Source organism: Giraffa tippelskirchi, chromosome X (genome assembly GCF_054371585.1).
Source record: "Giraffa tippelskirchi isolate mGirTip1 chromosome X, T2T-mGirTip1v1.2.pri, whole genome shotgun sequence".
Classification (NCBI taxonomy): domain Eukaryota; kingdom Metazoa; phylum Chordata; class Mammalia; order Artiodactyla; family Giraffidae; genus Giraffa; species Giraffa tippelskirchi.
Genome location: NC_137289.1, coordinates 94,417,739 through 94,439,845, shown reverse-complemented (window position 1 = coordinate 94,439,845; position 22,107 = coordinate 94,417,739). Strand labels below are relative to the sequence as shown.

At 49.8% G+C, this 22,107-nt stretch overlaps 1 long non-coding RNA gene across 1 annotated transcript; it reads left to right on the top strand.

The window, feature by feature from the left end:
* Window positions 1–18,090: 18,090 nt before the first annotated feature.
* Window positions 18,091–19,414, top strand: LOC145535534 (uncharacterized). The gene is made up of 3 exons (XR_014075453.1): window positions 18,091–18,455; window positions 18,785–18,913; window positions 19,093–19,414. It is a non-coding gene; the product is annotated as an uncharacterized LOC145535534 (long non-coding RNA).
* The last annotated feature ends 2,693 nt before the right edge of the window (window positions 19,415–22,107 follow it).

Here is a 22,107-nt window from a genome sequence, read left to right as displayed (position 1 = left end):
CTGAATCAGAGATGGAACCCGAGTCTCCTGCATTGGCGCGTGGGTTCTTTATTACTGAGCCACCAAGGGATGGGCTTACTCCTATTTACTGAATCTTTACTCAGTGAAGATGCACATTTACTTTCTTTCAGTTTTAACACTGTGCTAGTTCTCAGGTGGCACAGTGGTAAATCATATACCTGCCAACGCAGGGGACGCGGACTCGATCCCTCGGTCAGGAAGATTCCCTGGGGGAAGAAATGGCAACCCACTTGAGTATTCTTACCTGGAGAAAATTCCATGGACAGAGGAGTCTGGCAGGCTGTAATCCATGGGGTTACACAGAGTCGAACACAACTGAGTGACTGAAAACACCTTATCTGCAGATAACCTGATCATACATGTAGAAAGTACAATGAAATTCACAGAACTACTAAAACTATCAGCAAATCTGGTGAAGTTACAGGAAACACTAGACATTGGAGGGAGCTAACTTCTCCCCCAAAGACTTAACTAATTGTCCCTAAACTTAACTACATTGCTCTAAAACAAGGTCAGTAGGCCATAAGTTACAGTTCTAGTGTTTCTGAGTTGTTTGATCTTTTGCAAGCTAAGCATTTTACTTTGGGAGGAATCAGACCTACTTATAAAAGGCGGTGGGCCAACTAGAATTCTGGTGGGAGGGCACACTTTTGAGTAGCAACCACCTACTGTGGACCAATAGCCTTAAAAAATCAATAGAAATGTGAATTTTTAACACAGTACTTCTTCCCATTGGAATCTATCTTGAGGAAATAACCAGTCAGGCAAAGAATTATACAAAATTCCACTGAAACATTAATAGGGAAAATGGAAACATATTAAATGTTTAATTTAACTTACATTATAGTACTTCTTTTATGCATCCAAGTACATCTTTTTGAGGAAATTTTAGAAAGATAAAAATGTTTACATGTTAAATAAAAATAATCCGGGGGACACATTAATCCTGAACATGCAAAAATTACATTATTGTTAAATATGGAGTGACAGTCTCTCAGTCATGTCCGACACTGTGACCCCATGAAGTATAAAATCCATAGAATTCAACAGGCCAAAATGCTGAAGTGCATAGCCTTTCTCTTCTCAGGGGATCTTCCCAACCCAGGGATCAGACCCGGGTCTCCCGCACTGCAGGCAGATTCTTTACCAGCTGAGCCATATATTGCCACTATACAACTAAGAAAGTATTCTAAAATACGGACAGCAGTTAATGCTGAATGAGAAGTCATGATACATTTTAATTTTCTTCCATTCCCTAACTTGTTCTTCAAATACACTGTACTACTAGACTATCTGAAGCCCAGAACCTTCCCTTGAAACCAAGGACAAAGGCAAGAAACTGTGGAGGCACAGTATTTGAAAATATATTCAGACACAGAATGACAGTTCAGCTTTATTTTTTGCTACAAGAAATATTGAAAGACCCTCCTCCTCCAGCCAGAGGAAAACCACAAGGCCAAGAGTGTCCAAAGGCCAATATAAGCAAACAGTTAGGCCCTCACAATAAATTAGCAACCAGTGTAGGAATCAATGCCCTGGGGAAGGATGCACTGCCTAGGTTAATCTTAGGCACTCTTTTTTGGCCTAGGCTTAGGGATAACCAGGGGCACAAAGTATCCTGTAATTGGTTGGTTGATCCCAACCCATAGGAAAAGTTGCTTGAGACAGGAGATGATGGAAATTTGGAGGTGGCCCCCATCTTCAGCAGTCAGCTGCCTAAAAGGCAGGGAAAAAGAAAATCAAATTAAATGTGGGAACTGTTCCTCTAATTCTCTCTGCCCCCTCAGCTGGTGACAGGCTCACTGCACATGTCTACATCTTTAGACTTCATCTTTGGGGGTTCTCCAATTGACTATTAGAATGACCCCAGACACCTGCCACCCGCCCAGGCCCCTTTGCAAACTAACATCGCTAGGATGCTGCCGTTCACTGTGAGCTCCTTCCCTACTGCCCTGTGGTAGGGCTGGACGCGTGGGCTCAGGGACTGGCGGGCTATCTCTGCCTCCAAGGGTGATGGGAGGAGCACTACGAAGGAGCTGGTGGCAGCGAAGTTAAGGGACCATCTCACACCAACCTTGCCTGTGCCTCAGGCCTACCCTTCATTCGGAGGCCTGTTTCCTTCTGGCCGTTCTCACTTGTCTCCATCCCCACAGCAAGTCTGCTCCCTGCCCTTCCAGTCCCTCAGACAATCTCCCCCCTCCATCTCTCCCTGCCAACCCTGACCCATACCCTGAGGCCAGACCCTCCAGCCGTCTTCTTGGTCTCCCTCCCCACAACCCTTCCTATCCCCAGGCTCACTGCCTTCTCTCCATTCCACTGTCTACAGGAGGTCCGTTCCTTCCTGCTCCAGCCCCTAATCTTTCTTCAAATAGGATATAAATTGAGAATGTGGCTTCTTGGTCTTCTGGCCACAGGTGGCACATGCCCACGAAGTCCCGTTGCAGCATGTCCACCAGGCCACAGCCCGCCGTGTCCTCCTGGCCCCTGGGCAGTGTGGCCACTTGGCCCTGGTGCCACATGTCCCAACTGGTCCCGTGGTGGCATCGTCACCTGGCCCTGACATAGCTTGTCCACCTGGCCAAGGCATGGCCTGGGCACCGGGCCCCATCAAGGCCTGTCCGCCCAAGCCCTGCAGGGTGTCTCTGCCAGGTCCCAGAGTGTGAGGTGCCTGTACCAGCTCTGGGACTCCAGCTGTTGCTGCACCCGCCTCTCCCATGCCTCCGAGGCCCTCGTGCCCTTCAGGGCCATTTGGGTTACCAGGTTCATCCGGGCCTCTCTGGCCTTCAGCACCTCCCACCATGCTACCTCCTCTGGCACCTGGGTCTGCAGACTCCATGACCACTCATGCTGCAGGTGAGCCCACCACGGCCAGCCAGAGCATCTGAGGGGCTGAGGCACCCGAAGGAAACCACGCCACTGGGCGGTTGACATCACCATGGGGGCCGAGAATAGCTATGCAATCAGACCCTGACACCAGTCCCTGGATGTCACTCCGGGGCAGTTCTGAGCACATAACTGTTTCCCGCCAAACGTGGAAACAACAAGTGAGCCGCTTCCCCTTATACCTCTGCTGCCATGTTCACATGTGACCAGCCTACTGACTTCAATTTCTGGAAGGGAATTGAGCACCAGGGCCAGGCCCAGTCTGTCCCATTTGTCTCCCACACGTAACTCAAGTCTGCGTCCTTGTCCATGCGTGTGGGCACCTGCAGGTGCATGCACATGGGGGTGCGCTGAGGCCTGGCCCTGGAGTCCTGAGAGCAGGGATGTGGAGGGGGCTATTCCTGACCACCTGGGGAGCGAAACAGGGACTACTTTGGGCCCACCGGGGATGGCATGGGGCAGGGCCGTCTGGGGGTCTGGGCACACAGACTGCAGGGATTCCAGGCTGTGTGCGAGCCCCGGGCCCCTCAAAAGCACCAGAGGAACTAGCTAGACTCAAGGGCAGAGGGAAGGGCCATGTTCCCCTGGACACCCGCAGTCTCTTGCCCTCTGCTGGCACAACTCTCACGGCCTTTCCCTCCCCAGAAACAAAGTCTTGAGGTTCTCCGGAGGGCTGGAGGTACCAGGGGACCTCAACTGGGAGGTGACCCTGTGCCTGCTTGCCTGCTGCGTGCTGGTTATTTCTGTGTCTGCACGGGGGTCAAGTCAACAGGCAAGGTACAGCTGGGAGTGACGACAGGGCTGGGGCAGCATTGCCTGGACCTGGGGTTCATCTGCCAGGGACCACTGGTGCCTTGGGAGGTGACTGCATCAGGGGTTGTACTTCAGTCCTGCCCCTGAGCCCCACACTCTGGCCAGAGAGTCTTCTCGGCCCTCCAGATCCAAGGCCAGCAGCCTTCACCCCACCCCCCCTTGGAGGGGAGAGGTACCAGCAGTGCCTGACCCTTCCCTGTGGGTGCGGCATCCCTGTCCCACCTTCCCACCTTGCCAGTTTCTGCCGATTCTGGCCCCCAGTCAGTTTTAAGGTGTGGGTAGACCTGGTCTACTGCCTGTGTCTGTCTTCTGCTGTGTGGCCAAGAGGACCCCAGCGGGGAGCCTGGACACATCTCTCCCTCAGCGGCCCACTGTCAGGTTGGGGGGACACTTGTAAGAATAGTCATGCTGTAGAAGGGGGCTCACTAGACTATGATGGACTAGAGGGTGAGGGGCCAAGACACATGACCCACCAGTGTGCCCCGTCTGCCCACTCCACGTCGGTGCCTGTGCTGTTCTACCATAGTGAGAGCTAGCACTTGCTTCGGTCCATGCACTGTTTCAGGTGCTTTCCCAGGTGTTGGTCCACCAGGTCAGTTGTCAGACAGTATTGCCATGTCAGTCTCCTGTCTCCCATGATGCAGCTCTCCTCCAAACAAATCACATAAACCCACTCTCTCCCCAACACCAGCAGCTCCAAGTCTTGTGCATTTTGGTTTCTCCATTTCTCACAGCTGATGACTGCAGTGCTCCATCAGGCACGGGACCTAAGTTGGGTCTGAATTGTGAGATCTGGAAAGGAAAAAGATAATGACAATGACAAATAATATGTGTGAGAACAGAGTGACAGAAGTATGAAGGAAAGACAGTCTATGATAGAATGAGTTTCTCAGAGATTTTACGACTGTGACAGGTGAATGGTTTTGAGTGAGTGTGACAGAGTGAATGTGTCATTGGCACAGGAATTCAAAAGGACAGAATATCATGGGCAGAGACTAAGTTGCAGATGATAGTGATAGTGATAGTGAGCCCCCAGGATGATAGATGGTAACTTAACATGTGCAGTGAGTGTTGAATAGTGCCACCGGATTCGTGGCCTGCAAAGGAAAAGATTTAATTCCGGGACCAACAGACGCAATTTCAGTCACTCAGAGAATTGTGTAGTAGGAATTTTATTAAAGGGATAGTGATAGAAAAAGCTTCTGACATAGACATCAGAAGCAGGTGGAAAGAGCACCTGCTTTGCTAGTTTAAAGACAGCATTATATACATTACTGCTAGCTGCAGAAAATAGATTTAGATTAAAATGATGCCTCAAGGCGGTGAAAATTTTGCCCAGACCCTTTCCCGTAACATACATCCTGGGATGACATCTGCAGGATATCACCCAGAAGAAATGGGTTAGCCCAGAGCTCAAACCCATAGAAGTTTTACCCAGACCTTCTCGCATGACATAAGTTCTGAGCTCAAAAAAATCATGTCCTTGAGCAAGAGATTCTACTGCGGACCAGGCCTCCATGTCTAAAGTAAAATAATGTGAAAAAGAAAGAATGTTCACCTCTTCCTTCAAGAGCCTTGGTCTCCCTAGCAACCTAAGTTAACTCTCTCACACATACGATGACAGAGTGAGTGTGTGGCACAGAGTGTCAGAGATAGAGTCTGGGAGAGATAGGGTGTAAGAGAGAATAAGTGTGATGGAAAACGCATTATAGAGTGACACAGGAATATTACAGAAAGAGTGTGTGTGACAGATATTCTGACTCAGTATGAGAAAGAAAATCTCAGAGGTAATATGTACAGAAGAAAATGGGTCTGTCACACAGGTCAGAGTGTGACAGGGAATGAACCTGACACGGGAGGCAGCAACCTGGGAAGGTGGATCAATCCTCGGGGCCCATGGTTCCCCGAGGGCGGCCATTCCCATGTCTCAGCCAGTCTGGAGGAAGTCAGCAAATTGACTTGGCTCAGATGCCCAATCACGGTCTACCCAATCAGTTTCATCAGTAATAAAGCTGATATTTAGGTTGAAACCCATGTCAAGGGAGATGTGTCAAAGGCTGCAGATGCTAAGCCGGACCTGTTTGGTAGGAGTGGGAAAGGTCACACAGCAGGTGTGAGTGGATGGTGTCAGTGAACTCCTTGTAGAGGAAATGATTCAGGTGGTCCAATGTGTAAAGCCACATGCTTTCTTTCGGGCTTTCAAAAGAGACGTGGTGCTTGTCGTAAAGAATCCTCCTGCCAATGCAAGAGATGCAACAGACACAGGTTCAATCACTGGGTGGGCAAGATCCCCTGGAGAAGGAAATGGGAACCCACTCCATTGCCTGGAAAATCCCGTGGACAGAGGAGCCTGGCAGGCTCCAGTCCATGGGTCACAAAGAGTCAGACATGATTCATCCCCCACACACATATACACATATACTTTTAATCCAGGAGAAAGGAGAGGTTAGAGAAGCTTTTACAGTTCAGGACGAGCAAGATAAAACATGAGGAGGACTTCTCTGGGTTTCAGTGGATGGGAATCCACCTGCCAATGCAAGAGACACTGCCTCAACGCCTGGTCTAGGAAGATCCAACAAGCCATGGAGCAACAGAGCTTATGCCCCGCAACTCCTGAGGCTGTGTTCTACAGCCAATGTTCTGCAATAAGAGAAGCCATTGCGATGAGAAGCCTGTGCACAGCAACTAGTGTGTAGACGTGACTCGCCCCAACTAGAGAAAGCCCGTGTCCATCAAAGAAGACTCAGCACAGGCAAAAATATATGAATAATGTCAACATGACCAGAGGAGAGCAGGCCAGCTTCTCCGAGTAAAGGGCAGTACGGAGCTGGGCTAGGGATCCTGTACGAAAGCCAAGTAGGAAGTAAAGCCTCACAGTTGCTTACAGACGACTAAATGAGCTCTCTGTTCCAGGCTCCCTGTGGGTGCCCCAAAGGGGGAGCCCTGAGCAGACGTTGTTACAGTTTACTTGTAGGTTTCAGTTCAGTTCAGTTCAGTCATTCAGTCGTGTCCAACTCTATGTGACCCCATGCACTGCGGCTTGCTAGGCCTCCTTGTCCATCACCAACTCCCAGAGTCTACCCAAACTCATGTCCATGGAGTCGGTGATGCCATCCAACCATCTCATCCTCTGTCATCCCCCTTCTCCTGTCTTCAATCTTTCCCAGCATCAGAGTCTTTTCAAATGAGTCAGCTCTTCACATCAGGTGGCCAAAATATTGGAGTTTCAGCTTCAGTGAACACCCAGGACTGATCTCCTTTAGGATGGACGGGTTGGACCTCCTTGCAGTCCAAGGGACTCTCAAGAGTCTTCTCCAACACCGCAGTTCAAAAGCATCAATTCTTCAGTGCTCAGCTTTCTTTATAGTCCAACTCTCACATCCATACATGACCACCGGAAAAACCATAGCCTTGACTAGATGAACCTTTGTCGGCAAAGTAGTTTCTACTTTTTAATATGCTGTGTAGGTCGGGCATAACTTTCCTTCCAAGGAGTGAGCATCTTTTAATTTCATGGTTGCAGTCACCATCTGCAGTGATCTTGGAGCCACAGAAAAATAAAGTCAGCCACTGTTTCTGCTGTTTCCCCATCTATTTGCCATGAAGTGATGGGACCGGATGCCATGGTCTTAATTTTCTGAATGTTGGCCTTTAAGCCAACTTTTTCACTCCCTTCTTTCACGTTCGTCAAGACGCTCTTTAGTTCTTTTTCACTTTCTGCCATAAGGGTGGTGTCATCTGTATATCTGAGGTTATTGATATTTCTCCTGGAAATCTTGATTCCAGCTTGTGCTTCATCCAGTCCAGCATCTCTGATGATGTACTCTGCATATAAGATAAATAACCAGGGTGACAATACACAGCCTTGATGTTCTCCTTTTCCTATTTGGAACCAGTCTGTTGTTCCATGACCAGTTTTAACTGTTGCTTCCTGACCTGCCTACAGGTTTCTCAAGAGGCAGGTCAGATGGTCTGGTATTCCCATCTCTTTCAGAATTTTCCACAGTTTATTGTGATCTACACAGTCAAAGGCTTTGGCATAGTCAATAAAGCAGAAACAGATGTTTTTCTAGAACTCTCTTGCTTTTGCAATGATCCAGCGAATGCTGGCAATTTGAACTCTGGTTCCTCTGCCTTTTCTAAAACCAGCTGAACATCAGGAAGTTCACGGTTCATGTATTGCTGAAGCCTGGCTTGGCGAATTTTGAGCATCACTTTACTAGCATGTGAGATGAGTGCAATTGTGCAGTAGTTTGAACATTCTTTGGCGTTGCCTTTCTCTGGGATTGGGATGACAATTGACCTTTTCCAGTCCTGTGGCCAGTGCTGAGTTTGCCAAATTTGCTGGCGTATTGAGTGCAGCACTTTCACAGCATCATCTTTCAGGACTTGAAATAGCTCAGTTGGAATTCCAATACCTCCACTAGTTTTGCTTGTAGTGATGCTTCCTAAGGCCCACTTGACTTCACATTCCAGGATGTCTGGCTCAAGGTGAGTGATCACACCATCGTGATTATCTAGATCGTGAGGATCTTTTTTGTATACTTTTTTTGTATATTCTTACCACCTCTTCTTAATATCTTCTGCTTCCGTTAGGTCCACACCATTTCTGTCCTTTATTGAGCCCATTTTTGCATGAAATGCTCTCTTGGTATCTCTAATTGTCTTGAAGAGATCTCTAGTCTTTCCCATTCTATTGTTTTCCTCTATTTCTTTGCAGTGATCACTGAGGAAGGCGTTCTTACCTCTCCTTGCTATTCTTTTGAACTCTGCATTCAAATGGATATATCTTTCCTTTTCTCCTTTTCTTTTTGCTTCTCTTCTTTTCACAGCTATTTGTAAGGCCTCCTGAGACAGCCATTTTACTTTTTTCATTTGATTTTCTTGGGGATGGCCTTGATCCCTGTCTCCTGTACAATGTCATGACCCTCGTCCATAGTTCATCAGGCACTCTGTCTATCAGATCTAGTCCCTTAAACCTATTTCTCACTTCCACTCTATAATTGTAAGGGATTTGATTTAGGTCATACCTGAATGGTCTCGTGGTTTTCCCTACTTTCTTCAATTTCAGTCTGAATTTGGCAATAAGGAGTTCATGATCAGCCACAGTCAGCTCCCAGTCTTGTTTTTGCTGACTGGATAGAGCCTCTCCAACTTCGGCTGCAAAGAATATAATCAGTCTGATTTGGGTGTTGATGATCTGGTGATGTCCACGTGTAGAGTCTTCTCTTGTCTTGTTGGAAGAGGGTTTTTGCTATGATTAGTGCATTCTCTTGCCAAAACTCTATTAGCCTTTGCCCTGCTTCATTCTGTACTCCAAGGCCAAATTTGCCTATTACTCCAGATGTTTCTTGACTTCCTACTTCTGCATTTCAGTCCCCTATAATGAAAAGGACATCTTTTGGGGGTGTTAGTTATAAAAGTTCTTGTAGGTCTTCATAGAACCATTCAACTTCAGCTTCTTCAGCGTTACTGGTCGGGGCATAGACTTGGATTACCATGATAGTGAATGATGTGCCTTGAAAATGAATAGAGGTCATTCTGTCGCTTTTGAGATTGCATCCAAGTACTGCATTTCAGATTCTTGTTGACTATGATGGCTACTCCATTTCTTATAAGGGATTCTTGCCCACAGTAGTAGATATAATGGTCATCTGAGTTAAACTCACCCATTCCAGTCCATTTCAGTTCGCTGATTCCTAGAGTGTTGACGTTCACCCTTGCCATCTCGTGTTTGACTAGGAGAAATCCAGTTAGATAAATCTAGCTTTTTCGTATATGCACACATAGGTTGCTGGTTTTTTAAACTAGTAGTTTCTCTATGTTTTTTGCATCTATGTTCATGAGTAACATTGATCTGCTAATGTGGTAAATACATTATTGAATTGGACTTAAATCACTTTATTAAAATGGTACTTTGGTACAAACACAAAGCTTGGTATATATTTACAGAACTTATAAAGCCAGATATAATTTACCAACGAGCCTCAACAAATTTACAAAATCAACAAATTTAAAAGCAGCAGTGCCTGGTGATCATAGCACTGACTGTTCCTGCCTTTCTTTTTTCATGCCTGTGTTATCTTCATGCCTGTGTTAGTCATATTGTGATTCAGCTTCCCATGACTTTTCTTTATTTGGCACTTCCCGGGTGGCTCAAATGGTAAAGAATCTACCTGCAATGTGGGAGACGTAGGTTCGATCCCTGGGCTGGGAAAATCCCCTGGAGAAGGAATAGGCTACCCACTCCAGTATTCTTGCCTGGAGAATCCCATGGACAGAGGAGCCTGGCGGGCTACAGTGCATGGGGTTGCAAAGTGTCAGACACGACTGAGCAACTAACACTTTCACTTTCTTTATTTGACCTGCTGAGAAACCTTCGTTGGAACAGTAGAGCATGATCTTATTTTTGCTTTGCTCGTCAGAGATGTATTATTTACATGTCAAATTCACTTTTATTCTTTTCTCATTGGCTCACAACACCTCTAGTAGTGTCACAGGCACTCTTGTGCTTGTGAACATCAAGTCAGGAACGAAAATTACATGGTAGGGCTTGGTTATTAGATACTCATCTTGAAGGTCTAGACTATGTCAGGTTAATTTTATTGAGAGTCTCATCGAAATGAACATGCCATGTGTCTGTGTGCTTGGCCATGTCCCGCTCTTTGCGACCCCATGGACTGTAACCCATCAGGCTCTGCTGTCCATGGAATTTTCCACACAGGAATACTGGAGTGGGTTTCTACTTCCTACTCCAGGGACTCTTCCCCACGCAGGGATCGAACCCACATCTCTTGCACCTCCTACATTGGCAGGTGGATTCTTTACCACTGCACCACCTTGGAAGCCCAAAATGAACATGTGAAGCTTAGAAATCTTTTAAAAGCATCTGTGAACTCAAGACTGTTAGGTTATTGCCACTCCATCCAGAAGGAACCACCCTCCCTAGATTGCATTCTGGCTGGAAACAGCACAGATCAACACAGCAGTACAACTTCCCTGGACAGTGAGCAGTGTTGTAGATAAAGCCTCATACCCTGGGTGGGGCCTCCTCCAAGACCTGACATGTAGACACCAGAGCTTTCACACTGACTTTCAGTAGCTTCTCCATCGTGAACGGCAAGGAAAAGTGAGCTGTGTCCATGGACCTGCTGTGCTCTTTCCACATGCAGCTGTCTCAGCCTAAGGGGAGAGGAGAAATGGTCCAGTCCACTGGGACCAGTTACTTCCACCGGGTCCATCCCCCATCCCAAGGCACCTGAAGGGGCTGGTTCCTCTCCATCAGCACCAGCACTTCCCTTACAGACAGGCCACTGGTGACTCCCCCTTACAGCTGCCTGTATCCTCATGTTAACCTGATCTACAATAAGTGAAAATGTCGAGGACAGGAAAAAAACAACCCTGGTTTCATTTGCTCTGGTCTCTTTTCTCTCATGATAATGGCTGTAAGCCCTGTTCATTCAACAGTGTTTGAGTGCCTTCCATTTGCCAGGAATCCCACAGCCTTAAGGACCACCAGTTTCTGTGTGTTCCCTGATGGCTCCACCATCCTGTTCATACCAAACAAATCGGCCGGTATTTATTTACACAAGCCGGTATTTATTTACAGAAGGCTGGTAAAGCCAGGAGCATCTTTCCGAGTTCTGCTTCCTAATACACCATCTTAGGCAGAAACAACCCATGAGAAGCAGCTTTAAAGTGTTTTGATGCAACTCAGACATTTTCTGAAGGTTGTTTTCCTCCACACACATAGGTGAAGTTCCTTAATGTTATGGAACAAAGAGGCGAGTGGTGGATGGTCTGGGGCCGAACCGTAGGTGCGACATGGAGAGCTAAGGAAGGTGGCAGTACGTAGTAAACAAATTATTCCATTTTCATTTCTCTTTCAGACTTTGGCATATAGATCAGGAGAAAGTCTTTGACAAGCCCTGATGCCTGCTAACACTGCTTTTTAACAAAGAGACCTTTAAATAGATCTTAAACAAACAGATCTTTAGGTAGACCTAGACAGAATTAGAAATAATGTTTGGTTTTGTTGGTGTTTGTTTATGCCTACCACCTCTTCACTACTGAGAATACTGGTGTTCCCTTCACACTAGTGAGGCAAAATATCCCTTTTAAATGAAATGTGCTTGCATTGAAAGGGAAATGATTGAAAGATAACTAGTAAATAATAGTACTGTGCTGAGTTGCTCAGTCATGTCTGACTCTTCGTGACCCCGTGGACTGTAGCCCACCAGGCTTCTCTGTCCGAGGAATTCTCCAGGCAAGAGTACTGGAGTGGGTTGCCGTTTCCTCCTCCAGGGGAATCTTCCTGACCCAGGGATCAAATCCACATCTCCTGGTTGGCAGTTGGATTCTTTACCACTGAGCCACCTGGGAAGCCCCAAATAATAGTACTAAGTGTTACTCAAATCAAAATACAAAAACATCATGAAGGTGGTTGATGGTGAATCAAACTTTGGGAAGTACTCCCCTGGTGGAAAGAATAGAGTTTAGAAGCAGCCTGAACTGGCTTGACACGAACTTGGGCAAACTCCAGGAGACAGCGAAGGACAGGGAGGCCTGGCATGCTGTAGTCCATGGGGTCGCAAAAAAAGTCAGACACAACTTAGCAACTCAATAACAACAACAACTGAGCTGGATTGAAACCCAGCCCCGCCACTCACAGGACTGTGTGACTTTAAAGACCCCTCAGAGCCTCAGTTTCCTCATCTGTAAACAGGGTAGAAAGACCTCCAGGCATGCCGTGAAGTTTATTGGAACAACTCATGAGCAGCCTTCTTTGATATGGTCAAAGTTAGTTCCCTCTCTTGGCCACTGATGTGGAAGGAGAAACCTAATAGTATGTTGAATCTGAGCCAAAGAAATAATTTTTGCCCAAATGATGAGAAAATTACAAAATGGAAAAATATAGACTTTGGAGCCAGGCGACCCTGTTAGCTTTTTCGACCTTGAGCCTTCTGAGTCAGTTTCCTCATCCATAAAATGACGGTGATTAAGATGCCTAATTTGCATGTTTATTGGGAGAACCTGGGGTAATCTAGATGCTCAAATCACATAGTAGTAACCACACAGAGTGTGCAGCAGGCACTAAATGATGGCTCCTGTTGTAGTCCAGGTTAGGGGATGACCACTGCTTCCCTTCCTCATTTGGAACTGCCTTTGGTGGTTTGGGCAAAATCCTCTAGCACAAAGCCTATTTTATAATCAAGTGTTGGATATCTCGTGTAGTTTACTGGACAGTGTACTGAAGGTGAAAAGCAGAATGGCCATCTGGGTCCAGAGCGGTCGTTCGTGTATTGTGGTTTCCCCCGTGGTCACGAGGCTGACCGGGAGTTGCCCTGCCCAGCATCACGAGAGAGGATCGGACCACACAGCACTGCCCAGAAAAGAGCAGATTTCAAACTTCCAAGTACAGCTTTTAAAATGACAGCAGTCACGGCATCATGAGTCAGGGGCTATCTGCACAGCGGTCCCCTGGTCCCCTTGTGGTTACGATGGTGCCCTGGTTCCCATTAAGGGAAAGCAAGTGCGGAGCACCCTCAAGGAGGACCCTCCTGATGACGGTTCCTTTAAGTCTTCTCCAAGTCACATTTCCATAATTGCAAGTGAGAGTTTGCAGCTTAAATGTCTCCTGAAATTCTAAGGAGCTTGAAATTTGGCTTAATTAATTAACAGCTTCATTTTGCTAACATTTTAGAGTGCACTGATTTTCCAGAAGTTCTAATTACCAAGCTCAGCACACAAGACTGGCTGCCTATTAAACTGTCTCACCACATGCTCCCCACCGGGCTCAACCATGTCCTGGTTCAGCAGAGCCAGCCTCCCCGATGGGTAGGAGGCCCTGGCTGGTGCGGCCCCTTCAGAACCAGGCAGAGCACCTAGTGCCTTAAGCTGGGCTCCCAAAGCCATTGCCACCACGTCTGTCTTTAAGACATGTGTGTCCTTGGGGGCCAAACCTGCCTTGTGACATCAGAGAGCCAGAGCCTCTCTGCCGCCCTTCCCCACCCTCAGCTGCAGGCTCAGCTCCTGTCAGGTGACATGTCACGGTCCTGCAGCTCCTGGTGGGTCTAGGAGGCCCGGGAAGGTTCTGGCTGAGTCTGAGCAGGAACACAGCATGTGTGTGAAGTCACTTCAGTCATGCCTGACTCCTTGTGACCCTGTGGACTGTACGTAGCCTGCCAGCCTCCTCTGTCCATGGGATTCTCCAGGCAAGGATACTGGAGTGGGCTGCCACGCCCTCCTCCAGGGAATCTTCCCGACCCAGGGATCAAACCCGTCTCTAAGAGACGCCCTAAAACACCCTCCTTGGTGTCATTGCAATAGGTGGACACAGACACGCGTGAAGGTTGGTGTGTGGATGTCTATAACCATATAGGAAGATGTGGGACTTTGGGTTTTTTTTCATAATTTTTCTCATTGATTGTCCAGGGAATTTTCAACCCATGATACAGGTAATAAAGACCAGCTGAGCCCTCCCCACCATTTACGGGTCACCTGAACCGGGGTGACAGGCCACCCCAGCTTTTCTGAGTGTTCAGTGTTAACACGGGACAGTCCCAGATGCACAGGCGGCTGACCTACCCGCTCACAACCCCTGGGGGGCGTTCGTAGCCCACCCTCTCCTCCTCAGCCCCCAGCTCATTTCTTCCTCCCTTTCCCCACGCACCTGCCCGCACATGATCCTGTCCAGTGACCTCACCTCACCAATCAGGTCAGTTAGTAATAATTCGCCTGTTCCCTACCTGTTCCCAGTGTGCCTGGAAAAGTGAGATTTGCCTCCTGAGACATTTCAAAAGACAGCTTGTGTTTTGACATTAAAATGCGCCCTGAATCCATGGCTGGTGAGTGACAGAGATGGGGGCGCAGACACCACCATTGTCACCACCCCCTGCATGTGGCGCCGTGGTCCTGAGATGCTGGTGTCCCGTTAGGGGATTAGTTGAGGCTGCGTGAGGCTCAAGTCCTGGTGCAGAGCTTGCTGCCTGTTCACTAGGATCTGAGGGGGCTGGTGGGACCTCAGGCCAGGAGCAGAGAACTCGGATGGCTCAGACCCAAAAGCGTAATCCCTGTGTTTGCCCAGAGCTGTGCCAGTGTTTGTATGAGATAAAGATCATATGTGAAACGAATTGCCAGTCCAGGTTCGATGCATGATACAGGGTGCTCGGGGCTGGTGCACCGGGATGACCCGGAGGGATGGGACGGGGAAGGAGGTGGGAAGGGGATTCTGGAAGGGGAAAACATGTATGCCCATGGCGGATTCATGTCAATGTATGGCAAAACAAATACAATATTGTAAAGTTAAAAAATAGATAAATAATTTTAAAAAAAGCGAGACCTGAAGGAGATTAATATTTGGACAAGATGCACACACATGACATAATCTAGGAAAGTTACTACAGACTTTGAGAAGCTAAAGAGTCTTAACTCCCCTGTTTTTTATGACAAGGAACTGTGCTTGGTGATCGCTGCAGTTCAGAGCTTAAATGATGCCCTTTATCACATGATGTTGATTGGTGTTCATGCATTAGAGGGAGGGAGATGGAGGCAGTCATGGAAGGCTTCCTGAAAGAGGCAGAACAGGCTTGGCTTTTGCACAGCAGAGCTGGAAGGCACTGCTATGGGCTGAATGTTTGTGTCCCCCAAATTCATGCACAGAAACCCTTATCTCCAGTGGGATGGTGTCAGGAGGGGGAGCAGGCGTTGGGGTGATTGGGTCAGGAGGATGGAGCCCCCATGAATGGGATCAGTGCCTTTATAAGAAGACACGTGAGAGATGATCTCTCTCTGCCATGTGAGGACACAGCCCGGGGCACCGTCTGTGAACCAAGAAGAAGGTTTTCATCAGAACCCGACCCCGATGGCAACCTGATCTTGGACTGCCAGCCCCCAGAACTGTAAGCTATACACACTTTCTGTTTAAGTGGCCCCATCTGTGCTGTTCTTTTACGGCAGCCCAAGCCGCCGAGACAGGCCTTAGTGAGGAGGAAGCAGTAGTGGCCTGACACAGGGTGTTATTAGCGGGGCGCTGAGTGGATGGGGTGTGGCCTTGGTGGATGAGCACCTACACACACGTCTTTAACACCAATTATGGAGGATTGCCCTGTAAAGCGGATCCTGGAGCCACAGCCTGGGCCGGACCTCAGCTCGGGCAACCCTGCCTGCCATGTCGGGCAGATTGCTTCACCTCTCTGTGTCTCATCTTCCTCCAGCTGGGGATGGAAGCCGTGCCTGCCCGTGGCTTACAGGAGGATGTAACTGAAAGTCTTCATGACTCCACAGTGGTATTTGTTTCCTGAAAGAGCTGTGAGGAGACTATGAGGGGCAGGGGGAGGGGGAAGGGTCGAGGCAGGCCTGAGGGCTCCATCAGGTCGGCAGAGCCTGCCCTGACCAGGGGAGAGGGCAGGGGACAAGGTGCTGGCTTCAGAAGTTCCCTGAGTCCTGCTCTGGTCGCTGGGTCTCATGTGGTGCTGGAATGAGCAGCCCCACTGAGCGCTTCGGAGCCTAGTATTTAGGAACCAGAGGGGACGTGAACATGGCTGTCCACCATGAGCTGAGGACCCTGCCGGGCGGCCACGCACTTCAGGGTGTGGGCTAGGGGTGGTTTGGGTGGTTGCAGGCAGCGGGGCCTAAAGTGTAGGAGGAGGGTACTCTGGGGGGCTGGAGGGTATGGGTCAGGATTGGTCTGGCTGCCAGGGCATGGTGGTGAGGAAAAGCAACCTGAAGGGATCCAGAGGGTCGGGGCGGTGATATCCAGGGTGTCCAGCGGCAACCTTGTGGGAGAAGGTGGGTCTCCATGAGCAGGGAGCCTGACGTACAGGCAAAATGAGAAATGCGGATGGTGCCTTAACCATATCTCCACCAGCAGCCTCACCGTACCTTTCACATCACTCGCTCAGGCAAAAATCGCAAACAACTTCCTGTCTCCAAGTACTCCACCGTGAGCGCCAGTTCAGAAGGAGCTCAATGTTAATGGCTGCCTGTTGGTTCTGTCAGTTCTAAAGGGGGCAGGGGCCCGGGCTGGGGAGGGGGTGGTGGGCAGTGGCCAGGGCCAGTCTTGGCCCAGGAGGAGCCATAATGCAGGGTTAAGCCTAAAGGAGAAATGTGGTGCTCTGGGCTTGTCGGTGCACGGGGACAGAGGAAGGACATGCTCCACTTCCTCCTTCTTGTTGGGAGCTTGAATTTCATTTTCCCTCCCTATTTTAGCCAATTGAGTGCTGAAAACCATGCCCTGCTCCAGACGTCCATTTCCGTCTGTCTGCAGAATTCTCTGGTGATGAGGACCTTGCAGCGCTATTTCCCCCCCTCCACTTTTTACTAAGCCTCTGCACGAAAGTCAGGGTTAAATCTAGCGTATGTGCCCTAGCCTCAAGTGTCCTTCCCGAGGGCATTCATTTCTGCAGTAGATGGATCAGGCTTCATCTTGTGCCTGTGCTGCTGTTGGGGGGTTCAGGGTCCACACAGTTTGGTGATTGTTAACTGCAGAAAATGAAAATGAGCTACTGTGCCCTCTCTGACTTTAGTTTTAGCTTCTGCACTTCTTAATACTGTATTTGTCTTCTGGTTGGAGGGGAAGTTCTGAGATCCAGATATTCAAGGAGTGCAACACAAGTGAAGACAATGTAAGAAGCCGGAGAATAAGACAGTAGTTTATTGCCATTCAGTATTAATTTTGGAATATTTTCTCATTTTATGAAGTGAAGTGAAGTGAAAGTCGCTCAGTCGTGTCTGACTCTGTGCGACCCCATGGACTATAGCGTCCATGGAATTCTCTAGGCCAGACAACTGGAGTGGGTAGCCTTTCCCTTCTCCAGGGGATCTTCCCAACCCAGGGGTCGAAGCAAGGTCTCCTACATTGCAGGCAGAGTCTTTGCCAGCTGAACCACAAGGGAGGCCTGTGCCATGGCAATACTGTCTGAAAACTGAAGTGATGGACGAACACATGAAAGCACTTGAAATAACGCTTGGACCATAGGAAGTGCTAGCTATCACTACGGTCAAAGAACACAGCTATGATGTGGAGTGGGCAAAAAGGGGACCAGGGTGGGTGGTGTGGCTTGGCCCCTTGCCCTCGACTCCCACCTTAGTCCCGTGAGACCCTTTGCGGCATACGTTGGAGAAATCAAAGTTGCACTGTGGAACTAGCTTTAGGCCATGAGACGGGAAAGTTGGCATTTGTGTCTCAGTGACGTCTCCGTGGACACTTGGCGGGCTCCATTCTACGCCATCTGAGCCGGCACTGGAGGGGCCCGTGTGCGCAGGCGCATCGGGGGCACCTGAAAGGAGCGTGGCATTGTGTCGGAGCGGAGTCCCTCCAGCCTCACGGGGTCTCCATGGCAGCCCATGGGTGGCTGGGCTGTATGCGCAGGCGCACTTTTGGCGTCCTTGCGCAGAAGGGGAGGGACTTCGTGAGGGGCCCAGTCTCTCCGCCCCTTATTTGGCATCTGAGGGAGACGCGCAGCAGCCATGCAGGCATCTCGTGGTGGTGCCGGTGGTGCAGAGGGCCGAGATGACCAGCATAGCTCCAGAGCACCTCCTTGCCAGAGTGGTTCAGGCAGCGCCGAAGGTGAGGATCGTCACCGGTCCCCAGAAGGCCGGGGTGGGCCTGGCAGAGGAAGAGCGGTGATGGAAGATCCTGGAGCTCGTCCCCGGGGTGAGCAGGCACCAGGTGGCCTAGGACCTGCTGGAGATGTAGCACCCGTGGTTGTAAGGCGTAGACGTGAAGAGGTGGTGCTGTATCCTTTTCATGGAGCCTTTCTGGGCAGGGTCAGTGGTGTGGTGGTGGGAAACATGCCGGCAGCCTGAGGAAGGGATAGAAGGGAGTACGGGGGCGATCCGGGGCAGCAGGACTGGGCAGCCTGGCAGGAAAGGAGGTTGTCGAGGCCTGAGGAGCCTGGAGGGTGGGGGAGATGGACCGAAGGGTTAGGGAGGCAGCTCAGGGTGGTCTCAGGTTGTGGTTGGGAGGATGGGCATCCTGGGGTAAAAGCGGGCCTCTGAGGTGTGAGGAAGCCCGAGATACCAGAAAATTCAGTAATGGATGGTGCCTTAACCGTGTCTCTCCCAGCACACTCAGAGTGCCTTTCCAGTCGCCCCTGGAGGCAGACATGGCTCGCAGATCTCTGCTCCCAGATGCCCAACGCCACCAAGGATTGATTCGGAAGGAATTTGCAGTGAATGGCAGTGACCTGCTTGTGTGAGTTCCAGACGAGTTTGCCTTGGGAAGTGGGGGGTGGCGGGTGCTGTGGTCTGAGTTCCCTCTTAAGCGTGCTATGATGGAGACACTGTGGGGCTTGGTATAAGGAGGGGGGTTGGTACCCTAGACCTACAGGAGCAATCTTCCCTTTAACCTGATTTTCTTTTCCCTGCTTTTAGTAGATGGACTGCTGAAGACATTGCTTTCATCCGACTTTCCATGAACCCATTCCTCGATCAGCTTTCCCTGGTGATTCAGAACATTCGGAGCCTTGGGCTCCCACCTCGCTGAGGAAAGGGGCTGAGGCCTAACCTTGTGTCCCCTACTCAGCGGGGCATAGGGAATTCAAGCTAAGAGTCATCGCCACTTTGTTATTTGAGTCTAAGTTTTTGCCTTTACTGGCCTTTGGTCTCTCTTGGTTCACTTGCTTTGTTTCCCTGCTGCTTGAGGAGTGGGGTGCTTCAGTGTTTATTACAGCAGAAAATAAAACTAAGTCACTTTTTGTGCCCCAGTTTCTTTTCAGCTAATGCGCTTCGGATTTTAAAAACACTTTTTATCTTTGTTCTCGTGTTAGAGGGAAGGTACTGAAATTCAGATGTTTGAATTCCAATAACAAGGGAATTGAAAACAATTTGGGAAAATGAAAATCGAGCCCTATGTTCAGCACTAAATACTGTCTACATTTAAGAATTTTTTCTAGTTGTACTTGCACATTAAATATATAATAGCATGTGATGTAGAAGTTATCATGTTTAGCTTTAATTTTTTTCCTGAATTTTTTTTCATTTGGTATACTAGCTTTTCCACTTTCTAAATTCTCTTCAGAAATGTGTTATTCAATAGATAGAAGATGCAACATAATGTAATTATTGGGACTTCCCAGGCAGTCCAGTGGATAAGACTATGCACTTCCAGTGTAAGGGCTGCAGGTTCAATCCCTGGCAGCAGAACTACGATCCCACATGTCTTGTGGCGTGGCCAAAAAATTAAAATTGGGTCTTTAAATAAAAACAACAACAACAATAATAATCTCATTATGGAACATGTAAGTTGTTTCCACGTTTTTCATTACTATGGTTAATGAATTAGTGGAATTTATCATTCTTTCCATTAATGGTTATTTCCTTAAAGTATTAATATATTCCAAGAATTTGAAATACTGACCTGTTTACTTCTCTCTTTCTTTTTTTTTAAATTAATTTATCTTTTCAATTGGAGGCTGATTACTTTACAGTATTATAGTGGTTTTTGCCATACATTGACATGTCCAGGCTCCCCCTGGGGTCCTCTTGGCCACAGAGCAGGGGACAGACATAGGCAGTAGACCAGGTCTTTGCACACCCTAAAACTGACTGGGAGCCAGAATCAACAGAAACTGGGAGGGTGGAAAGGTGGGATGGGGATGCCCCCCACACAGGAAAGGGTCAGCCAATGCTGGTGGCTCTTCCCCTCCAGTGTGGGTGAGGGAATGCTGCTGGGGGGCCGAGGACTCTCCAGCCAGGGGGTGGGGCTCAGGGACCGGATTGAAGTACAACCCCTGATGCAGTCACCTCCCATGTCACCAGTGGTCCCTGGCAGATGAACCCCACACCCAGGCAGTGCTACCTCAGCCACAGGGTCTCCTCCGGATGTACCTTGCCTGTTGACTTGACTCCTTTCCAGACACAGAAGTAGACCAGCACCCATCAGATCAGCAGACACAGGGTCACCTCCCAGTTGAGGTCCCCTGGTACCTCCAGCCTTCTGGACAGCCTCAAGACATTGACCCTGGGGAGGGAAAGGCCATGAGAGCTCTGCCAGCAGGAGAGGGCAAGAGACTGCGAGTGTCCAGGAGAACAGGACCCTTCCCTCTGCCCTTGAGTCTAGCTGGTTCCTCCGGTGCTTCTGAGGAGCCCGGGGCTCGCCCACAGCCTGGAGTCCCTGCAGTCTGTGTGCCTGGACCCGCAAGCATCCCTGCCCCATGCCTTCCCCAGTGGGCACAACAGTAGTCCCCACTTCCCTCTCCAGGTGGGCAGGAACAGCCTACTCCACATTCTTGGTCTCAGGACTGCAGGGCCGGTTCCCAGCGCACCCCCATGTGCATGCACCTGCACATGCCCACATGCACGGACAAGATCGCAGACTTGATCTACGTGTGGGAGACGAATGGGACCGACCGGGCCTGGCCCTGGTGCTCGACTCCCTTCCAGAAGTTGAAGTCAGTAGGCTGGTCACGTGTGAACATGGCAGCAGAGGTGTAAGGGGAAGGGGCTCACTTGGTGTTTCCACGTTTGGTGGGAAACTGTCACGTGCTCATAACCACCTAGGAGGGACATCCAGGGACTGATGTCAGGGCCTGATTGCATAGGCGTCCTCGGCACCCATAGTAACGTCACCCACCCAGGAGCGTGGTTTCCTTTGGGTGCCTCAGCCCCTCAGACGGTCTGGCTGGCCGTGGTGGGCTGAACTGCAGCATGAGTGGTCCTGGAGGTTGCAGACCCAGGTGCCGGCAGAGGTGGCATGGCAGGAGGTGCTAGAGGCCATGGAGGCCCGGATAAACCTGGTGACCCAAATGGCCCCGAAGGGAACCAGGGCCTCAGAGGCGTGGGAGAGGCGGGTGCAGCCGCGGCTGGTGCCCCAGAACCAGCTCATGTACCTCAAGCTCCGGGACCTGGCAGAAACGCCTTGCCAGGCTTGGGCGGACAGGCCTTGGCAGGGCCCGGTGGACACGCCGCGCCTTGGCCAGGTGGACAAGCCATGCCAGGGCCGGGTGGCCACACCGACCCAGGACCAGGTGGGCATGTGGTGCCAGGGCCCGGTGGTATGCCACCCCAGGGCCAAGAGAACACACCGGGCCGTGGCCTGGTGGACATGCTGCATCGGGACTTGGTGGGCATGTGCTGCCCGTGGCCAGAGGGCCTAGAAGCCAACTTCTCAATTTGTATCCTATTTGAAGAGAGGTGAGGGGTTGGACCAGGGAGGAATCGGCCTACTGTAGACAGTGGAATGGAGAGAAGGCGGTCAGCCTGGGGATAGGAAGGGCTGTGGGGAGGGAGACCAAGAAGACGGCTGGAGGGTCTGGCCTCGGGGGTATGGGTCAGGGGTGGCAGGGAGAGATGGTGGGTGGAGATGGCCTGAGGGACTGGAAGGGCTGGGAGCAGATTGGTGTGGCGATGGAGACAAGTGAGAACGGCCAGAAGGAAACAGGCCTCTGA